The sequence below is a fragment of the Bufo bufo genome, chromosome 8 (assembly GCF_905171765.1).
Source record: "Bufo bufo chromosome 8, aBufBuf1.1, whole genome shotgun sequence".
NCBI lineage: Eukaryota > Metazoa > Chordata > Amphibia > Anura > Bufonidae > Bufo > Bufo bufo.
Window position 1 is genome coordinate 182,904,435 of NC_053396.1, and position 10,377 is coordinate 182,914,811.

Here is a 10,377-nt window from a genome sequence, read left to right on the forward strand (position 1 = left end):
GGGGAGATTTATCAAACTGATATAAAGTAGAACTGGCTTAGTTGCCCATAGCAACCAATCAGATTCCACCTTTCATTTTCCAATGGAGCTGTGAAAAATGAAATGTGGAATCTGATTGGTTGCTATGGGCCACTAAGCCAGTTCTACTTGACACCAGTTTCATAAATCTCCCCCTTGGTTTCCAAATACAGTCTTGAAGGTACCTTGTAAAATAAGTAGAGTATTGTAGATGATGGAAGGAGAAAGCTATCCATCCATAAGTTTTTTTTTTTATATACAAGCAAGACAAGGTGTATTAATAAGGTTGTAAGCAAATTAAGGTAAAAATCAACTTCTGTCAGCTTCAGGGGTGGGAGGGAGGGTGACTTTCTCCCTGTAGCTCACACTCAGACAGCACAGTGCTGCTGTCTGAGAGTGAGCTGTTCAAAAGAACATCCCTGTGTCCATCCAGGCCCTGCGCCGGATGGAGGACAAGGAGTCTGAAAGCCGGCCTAAAACCGGACCTCTGGCCATCCTAGGGGCAGGCTGCTGTGGAGGTCACAGTTAAGGGGACGGTCCGCTATGGAGGTCAGTGTTAATGGGCAGATTGCTGTAGAGGCCACTGTTAAGGGGACGGGGTGTTGTGGAGGTCACTAATGAAGGGGCAGGCTACTGTGGAGGTCACTGTTAAGGGGGCGGGATGCTGTCAAGGTCACTGTTAAAGGGGCAGGCTGCTGTGGAGGTCACTGATAAGGGGGCAGGATGCTGTGGCGGTCACTGTTAAAGGGATGGGCACTGTGGAGGTCTCTGTTAAGTGGTCAGGGAACTGTGGAAGTCACAGTTAAGGGGACGGTCCGCTATGGAGGTCAGTGTTAAGGGGCGGGGTGCTGTAGAGGTCACTGTTAAGGGGCGGGGTGTTGTGGAGGTCACATTTTAAAGGAACAGAGCTCTGTAGAGGTCACTGTTAAGGGGGAGGGTTATTGTGGAAATCACTGTTAACAAGACGGGTACTGTGGAGGTCACTAATAAAGAGGCGGCTGCTGTGGAAGTCACTGTTAAAGGGGAGGGCGCTGTGGATGTTACTGTTAAGGGGGCAGGCCAATGTGGAGGTCACTTTTAAAGGGGCAGGGTACTGTAGATGTCACTGTTATAGTGGATACTGTCAATATCTTTTAATGACATACACAAACATTAAATGAAATAGATGAAATATACCCGTGCGAAGCCGGGTCCTTCTGCTAGTCAGGAGAATATAAATTCCAATATAATACAATTATTCAGATTACACTATTTTATGTAAAACATCATCCTATTCTTTATTGTGCTTCTAGTTGGTGCTTGGAGCCTGCTTTGTGTGTCCAAAAAGTATTGTGTACTGCATGTAAAGTGTAAAAGAAAAAAATAACTGGTAGATGAGGGCAGAGATAATAAACAAAAAGATATGTAACTAGAGAGAACCGGATAGTGAATCTATCAACCTTCGCACCTACAGAAACAAGTCTACATTGCTGACTGATAACTATGGTCTTGATGTGTCTTGTAAAACATGCCCATATCAATTGTGGGGGTCTATAAGAAGTCTTGTTGGTCTCAAGAAAGTTCCTCAACATCTGCTGGGTCCCAAACAGCTTGGATTCTTCTTTTGTTTCCCCCTGGAGCTAAGATGTTCTATATCTGCTTACCACACTATGGAAATAACATGTGTGATTGTTTAGCGAGCTTCAGAGATTTGGATGGAAAAGGATTTGGCTTTATATGAAGAATTCTGCTCGTAATTGATTTTGTCTGTTATTTTCATCAACTGCAAAATCCGGGGAACAAGATACATGAATATAGGGATACACACTCCTGAGGGAGTTTTTTTTAGGACATTTAAAGATGTTTTCCAAGTTTTTAAAACGGATGACCTATCCTCGGGATAGATCATCAATATCAGATTGGCACGAGTCCAACGCCCAGCACGCCCGCCGATCGGCTGTTTGAAGAGGCCTGAGAGCCACAGCCTCCTCAGAGCTCACCAAGCACAGCGCCATCCATTGGATAACGGCTGTGCTTAGTATTCTAGTATGAATGGGAGTCACTTGAATGGGACTGAGCTGCGCCTAGGCCAGTGATGGTGAACCTTTTAGAGACCGAGTGACTAAACTGCAACCCAAAACCCACTTATTTATCGCAAAGTGCCAACATGCTATTTTAACCTGAATACTACAGTCCAATATACAGTCCAATGTAGTATATCTTACATGTACGTTATAATTTAGCTTAATAGCCTGCCTACATTCAATGCTGCCTGTGCTGTTCATAACGTGCCCTTGCTGGAAAAGTGTAAGGAATATTGGTACGCCTTAGACTTTTTCCAGGGTTTGGGTGCCCAGAGAGAGGCCTCTGAGTGCCCCCTCTGGCAGCTGTGCCATAGGTTCGCGACCACTAGCCTAGACCATACTTTGGAAGAGGCTGCTGCACTTATCAGGCAATTGCCTCTTTAGACAACTGCTCGGTAAGGTGCCAGGAGCCGGACTCTCACCAATCAGATACTGATGATTTCTCCTGAGGATAGGTAATTGATATTTAAATTCTCGGACAACCCCTTTAAATGTTTCCTAAAGACATTGGGGGACATTTATTAAGACTGGAGTTTTCCAAGCTGGTCTTAAAGGGGTATTCTCATCTGAGACAATGGGGGTTTGTTGCTAGGTTATACCTCCATTATCTAGGTGCGGGTCCTTGTCCCTATCTCCTAAACAGAGCCCTAAAAGTGGTAGAGGGTGCACTACGCATGCGCAGCCGCCCTCCTTTCATTTCTATGGGTCCACCCAGGATAGCCAAGCTCTGGCTTGGCTATTTCTGTCAGTCCCATAGAAGTGAATGGGAGCAGTGGCCGTGCATGCGCAGTGCACTCCCATTCACTTCTAGGGGGAGAGAGCTTAGTGGTGGCCGGACAGGAGTCTGCCAGCCACCAAGTTGCCCTCTCCAGTCTCGATATAGGTGCGGGTCCCTAGTGGTATGCTCCCATTTTCTCAGATGAGAATACCCCTTTAAGTCGGAATCAGAAAAGTTATGTGGTGACGCAGGCCTTTATATAAGTTTGCCGCTTCCTCCGGCATGCCACACGACAGAATAAAATCTATGTCAGTCTCCTTGCTGACATACATTTAAAGGGGTTGGACACTATATAAGTACTTTCCACTATATAGTGGGAGGTAGGATAAAAAAGAGTTTCCTAATATACTTTATTTAAAAAATCCAAAAGGTAATGTTTTTATAATGAGCCCTGCCCCCTCGGCCCCGCTCTGCGTGCAGCCAGATCGTCCATGGCTGCACGCGACATGGAGGAGCTTTAGAGAAAGCTCGTCCATAGCTTTATTCTAACTGCACATGCGCTTCTTTTCCTAATAAGAGCAGCGCATGCCCAGTCTGCCCCTGCCACTGGCGCGCTCCCTGCTCCGACTCTGTCTCTACAACCGGCTTATTCCTGTCAGAGATCGGAGCGGGAAGAAAAGTAATAGAGCGTCTGATCCAACACGCTCTTACTTTACTTCCCGCTCTGAACTGTGACAGGAATAAGCCGGTTGTAGAGACAGAGTCGGAGCAGGGAGCGCGCCAGTGGCAGGGGCAGACTGGGCATGCGCTGCTCTTATTAGGAAAAGCAGCGCATGTGCAGTTACAATAAAGCCATGGACATGTGCAGCCATGGACGAACTGGCTGCATGCAGAGCGGGGCTCATTATAAAAACATTACCATTCAAATGTTTTTAATAAAGTATATTAGGAAACTCTTTTTTACCCTACCTCCCACTATATAGTGGAAAGTACCTCTATAGTGGACAACCCCTTTAAGCCATTTTGCACGCCAATAACCGGCATTTATAATGCTAAATGAGCTAGTCTGCCCACTTCCCTGCCCACTACACATTCCCTTTTCTCTGCACTTTGGTATAGTGCCGTGTACGAGGAAAAGTTGCAGATTTTGCTGCACAAATGGCGTCCGACAAATCCACTCTTTACACTTCAGCCCCAAAAACACCTCAACACCTTCCATTCATTTCAATAGAAAGCAGCACTTGCTTATTTTAACTCATGTGAGCAAGCAGCGGCCCTACCTTGGAGCGAAATCCTCCCATTGAAATTAAAATGCGTCAAAAACTGCATGAAAAAATACCTGCGTGAATTCATTGCTGAATTTTGTAGGCATATTTTTCAAAATCCATTGTGTGAACATACTGATTGGAGGGGGAGGGGGTTCTAATGAAGTTTGAGGGTCTGATGAAAGACGTGGGGATCTGAACTGAGGTCTGATGAAGATTGGGGGTCTGATCTGAGGTCTGATAAAGATTGGGGGTCTGATCTGAGGTCTGATAAAGATTGGGGGTCTGATCTGAGGTTTGATTAAGATCGTGGGTCTGATGAAGATATGGGGTCTGATCTGAGATATCATGAAGATTGGGGATCTGATCTGTGGTCTGATTAAAATGGCGGGTTGGATGAAGACCTGTATCTTCATCAGACCCACAATCTTAATCAGATCTCAGATCAGACCCCATATGAGATCTGAGGTCTGATGAAAAAAAAGAAATCTGATTTTCCTCCTCTAAAACCTAGGTGTGTCATATAAACAGAAGAATATGGTACATGGTGTTTTAAGAGAGAGGGCTGGACTAGTCAGTGCCTGGCTTCATTTTTTTTTCTTCGAGGAATTTGTATCTGGTCCAAGTGGTTTTGTGACTCCAAGAGCTGAAGATTTCTTAAAGCCAACTATCGTACGCTAAAAGACTATTTTGAAAAGAAAGCGATCGAGATTCACACTGCAGGCAAGTTGCCTTCAGTTCTCTCTGGATGCAGTCACCAGTTTATGTTATGTTGAATGGATATACTTTGTATTATAGATGTTATATTTTTCTCGCTCTGCTGAATCATAGATGTTAGGTTTATTTAAGCAGGATTCTAAAATAAATAGTGCTCTCTTATTTACCATTACACAGTTTTTCTTGTAATTTCAACCCACATTATACCGCCATATACTGCCAAGATAAAACAGCCATATACAGCCTACTTGATACTACTATTTAATGTCAACATTATGCAATATCCAAATAATTCTCCCTAAAGAGCCCAGTTAATGCTGCCATTCAAAGAAATACCAAAGAGAACAGTGCAATGCTAAAAAATGGTTTTAGGCCACTTTCAGACGAGCGAGTGTCTCGCTGTGGACTCGCAGCACAGCTCCCGTCCTGAACTTCCAGCACTGACGGGGTCGCATAGCATTATATGGATTTATGATGCTATGTAACCCTTAGAGGTCTGGAATGTATTGTATAACACTGACGTAATGCTGTCGGTGTTATCCAATATATTCCAGAACTGTAAGGTTTACATAAGCATCATAAATCACTATAATGCTATGCGTCCCCGGCAGTGCTGGAAGTTCAGGATGGGAGTTGTGCTGCAAGTCCACAGCGAGACACTCACTCGTCTGAAAGTGGCCTTAGTTTGAGTGTCTCACATGGATCCAATCCTCAGGTGCCTTGTAGTCAATATGATAAGAATTCAGCCTAAGGCCTATTGCACACGGACGTTTTTTTTTCCCGTTTACTGGCCGTTTTTTGCGTTCCGTATACGGTCCGTATACGGAACCATTCATTTCAATGGTTCCGCAAAAAAACCGGAATGTACTCCGTATGCATTCCGTTTCCGTATTTCCGTTTTTCCGTTCCGTTTTAACATAGAACATGTCCTATTATTGCCCGCAAATCACAGTCCGTGGCTCCATTCAAGTCAATGGGTCCGCAAAAAAACGGAACACATACGGAAATGCATCCGTATGTCTTCCGTTCCGTTTTTTGCTGAACCATCTATTGAAAATGTTATGCCCAGCCCAATTTTATCTATGTAATTACTGTATACTGTATATGCCATACGGAAAAACGGAACGGAAAAACGGAACAGAAACGGAAACACAACGGAAACAAAAAACGGAACAACGGATCCGTGAAAAACGGATCGCAAAACACTGAAAAAGCCATACGGTCGTGTGCAATAGGCCTAACTAAGAGTTTTGCTTTCAGGAGATGTCCAAAGGATAAGATAAAGACTAAAGAATGAGCTAAATAAGGACAAATGACTGAAAATATTTAATGAACATCTAATAGAAACATTTTTGTAGCCCAATATAAGTGCACTGCAGTAATACAAGCAAATGCTTTCAAAGATGCCCATAGGGTTTTACTTTATTCTCAACATTATTCCTTGGCTATTCCTGGTGACATTGACCTGTTCAATGTGTAATATCTAATCTTGTAGGACGATGAAGGTGTTAATGGTGAATCTTAGTGTAACACCCCGCTAGGGGGCATTACCACACTTTGCCCCGTCACTATCTCTTATGGTTGATCTAATGCCATCATGTGTATTTATTCCATATCCTGCAAAAAATGTGTATTTATTCTATGCAACTGTTATGTACCATGTAATGTGCCTGGTTCACCAGCAGATGGCAGCAATATTGGCAGAGCTAGTTTATCTGGAATGGAGCCTTTTTGTCCATTCCAGCCCTCTCTAGAGAGGGAGGAGTTTATTTAGTGGAAGGTCAGTCTAGCATTCCCCTCCTAGGGGAGAGGTTGTGTATGTCAACAGTAACCCCTGCAAGGGGAGCACAGCCTGCTCTGCTGGGCCCGGAGGCCTAAGCTGAGTGCCTCCAGAGCCAGGAGGAAAGGATCCCTGAATAAAGATAAAGATATAGACAAAGATAAAGATACAGATACAGACAAAGCTAAAGTGAGAATCAGACTACAGAAAGTTAAGTACAGCAGAAAGGAAAAGTTTCTATTTAATCCTGACAGCAAAGCAGAGCTAAAGAGTGACAGATGTAGCAGAGCCGAATGTGTTTGCCTGCCAGAATTTATGCCAAAACCTGCTGATGACCAAGATAAAGCTTGAAGATTGTTTCTGATGCAAGTTTATTTAAGTAAAGCTGTTGTTCAACGTTATACAAAGTCTGGACTCAATTTATTCTTTCATCCCACCATTCAACTATCCATTTCACTGCAGTGGATGGCCAGGCTTGGGGTTTCCAGTGTATCCCGGTAGGAACACGGTGACACTTGCTACACCGCCAAGGGACATTAGGCCACCCTTAAACCACTCTGGCATTCCTATCCTGGGTACCACCATATCTACTAAAAGGGGGAACCTGTCCCTTGTTGCTGAAATGCAACTGGCGTCACGACAAAAACACTTTCCCTTTAAGCAGCCCCAATTAGTGGGCCCAGCCTTGTTGCAAGTGGCGTCACGAGCAGGATTTGAACAGTGCAAATCTGTGTGCCTATGATCTATCTAGCCTCTAAAAATGACTTTGATACGTTTATTGCGAAGCGACCAGCGCAAAACTCTGCGCGCTGGTGCCCGAGGGGTTAAATTGAAATTTTTGCATGCCATGGCGCACCTTCTTCATGCCCATTTGAAGCGGGAAAGTCTAGGAACGCCCCTAGCTAAAGCAGGAAAATCTAGCCCTGCTCACAGGGAGCAATCCTGCAGTGAACAGAGAGGAAGAGGAAGCTCCTCTTCTGAAGCCCCTCCTTCATTTCCTGTCTTTCCCAACACTAAAGCCAGCAAGATGGTGAGTGCACGTCAGCCCAATTGGGGAGAAATCGTGTGGGGTGATGAAATCCCCGGAGAAGAAGCACTGGAGGAGATCAATCTCTCCCAGATTCAGTGACCCCCTCCTGAGGTACTGCGGACATTCCCAGTGCCAGCTGGTGTGGCGGAGGCGGTCAGAGTCCCCACTCCGCCACCCAGAAAATCCTACTCCTTTGAGGAACTAAACTCAATGGTCCGCAAGGAGATAATTGCTCGGGCCCGTGATATGTGGGAATACCGGGAGGCAGTGGAAAACGGCCATAAGAGTCTGGGACCGGCCACAGCCCAGGGATCCCATTTTTGTGCAGAAGACTGGATGGGTGGTCTGGTTTTCTGTAGAGTGAGGCTCCTGGTTCATACAAAATGCAGAGATTGGACTGGAGCTTTTCTTTAATCGGCGCTCGCTGAAGTGGCAGTATCTCCCGCAAGAACGCCACAGTCTATACAAGGGGACACTGTTCAGTTCACCCCCACGGGGACGCTGCAAGGCCCATTTGCTTTCCCAAATGCATAGTGAACCTGACTGCACCTTAAGAGTGGCCGGAGGAACCAAATGTCGCCGGGAGAGTGCGCTGCCTACAAGAATCTGTGGATGGCGTCCTTCGCTTCAGAGAAAGACTTCAACCTGAGCCAGAACTCCTCATCCCAGGTCTTCCAGTGCTTCCAACACCTGCACTGCTGAACGGCAAATATATTTTTTCTTTTTCCGCTAATACACGCCACAAAAGGCTTTGGAACAGATAACTGCACAGCTGAACGGCAAATATATTTTTTGTTTTTCAATTAAAACACTCCACAAAAGGCTTTAAAACAGATAATTGCACCACTGAACGGCAAATATATTTTTTCTTTTTCCGCTAATACACGCCACAAAAGTCTTTAAAACATATAACTGCACCGCTGAACGACAAATATATATTTCTTTTTCCGCTAATACACGCCACAAAAGGCTTTAGAACAGATAACTGCACCGCTGACCAGCAAATATATTTTTTCTTTTTCCACTAATACATGCCACAAAATGCTTTAGAACATATAACTGCACCGCACAAGGGCAAATAAGACGTAGAAATATTACCTTGTAATAAACCCTGTTAATACCTGTTTCAAGCAACACTTGCATCCTAATAGGAACGGTTTGCTTGAATTACAGAGCTGTATAATGGCAATTTGGATCCCCAATCAGTGCAGGCAAGGTGTAATTGGATTGTTTCTATTATCTAGGCTGTAACCTCCCCTACTGAACCCTGTTCTACCTAAATGCTGTGGAATGATTCCTCCCTATCCTTTCCCTGCACCTTGAATAATCTTGCCCTGCACTTGTAAATCGTTTTCGCACTGTCCCTAGCGCCTGCTGACGTCTCTCCCTGCACTAAGTACACTACGGTAGTAAATGGCAGAATCTAAGATGACTGACGCTATTTATGAGGGCTGTGACATCACAGGGCTGGCTGACTGCTAAGATTGGCTGCATGCATGGCATTATGGGTGATCCTGCCTTCCCAGATTTCCCTTCTCCATGTCCTCACACATGCAGCAGCCATTTTAGGAAAAAATGAAGCGTGAGGAAAATCGGCTTCGGTGCGAATCTAATTATTCCTGAAATTCGGATCGAATTCCACTTCGTCAGCTTCGATATTCGCTCATCTCTAATAATGAATGATTTGGTGACCCTGCCTTTATATGGCTGGCGCAGACTCCCCTTTCTGAATTCAGACCATAGTGCTGCACTGCCCCCTGCCCCAGTATGAAGCCGGCATGTGCATACAAAAAAAAAAAAAATACTTATCTACTCTTTTTCGCTCTGTCTGTACTTGCGGGCTGCGGCCTTGAGTTCGGTGAGGTGCACAATCCCTTCATACCCCCTGTGGCGCTGCATCATTCCTTCATACTGTGATCCCATGACCCATGACCTCCAGCGCCGGATCTTGTGCTGACAACATGAGTTGAATTGACAAATAGTGGCGCAGCGCAGGAGAGGGTATGGGGATGTGCGCAGGGAGAGCAGCCGCACTGTAGGCCGATTACAATATAAGGTTGCAGAGAGGCCCGGACTGTCTACTAAAAGCACTTGCGAGGCTGTGGCCCCCCCCTCACCGGGCCCAGTCGCGGTTGCACCCTCTGCGACTGCGATCGTTACACCCCTGGTGTACTCCCTCAGGTATGTCGATGCAGTGAAAGAGGGGCACCCTATGTTCCCTCAGGAAACTCTCTGTAGCTGTGAACTTTTTGCCTGATGGTGGTTCAAGGAGTGCCCATGGTGTTAAATTTCATTTGGGTGCTAGGCAGATCACATGATGGGAATGCAATGGCCAGCATGTGGTGCTAAGAGAATAAGAGACCGGGCCAGATGAAATTTAAAAGAGTCTGTCTTTACTGTATGCAGGATTGAAGTTGTAGTACATCCAGCAGTAGTTTGTATACAATGCAAAGTCCTCACATGTGTACCAGCATGACCTAAGCCGATGAGTTCGGTATTGGTCCCCCAATTTCTCTGACTACAATATTTGCTATAGGGATCTCTGGCTAACAGCTGTGCTCTGGCAACAGTGGCTGTAGTGCCCACTGTTCTGGGGTGCATAAGGTGTCTTAACTTGTCATTGTACTGCAGCAGCGGGATCTGGATCGCCTTATGTTGGGTTACCTTGCAGTCTCTCGCTCTCTTGCTGAAGACATGCAAGTCCTCCTCCTTTAGTCTTCAGGGCTTGGAGATGGAGTGTATGGGAGAGGAACACACGTGTAGCACCTATGACCTGGGGCTACTAC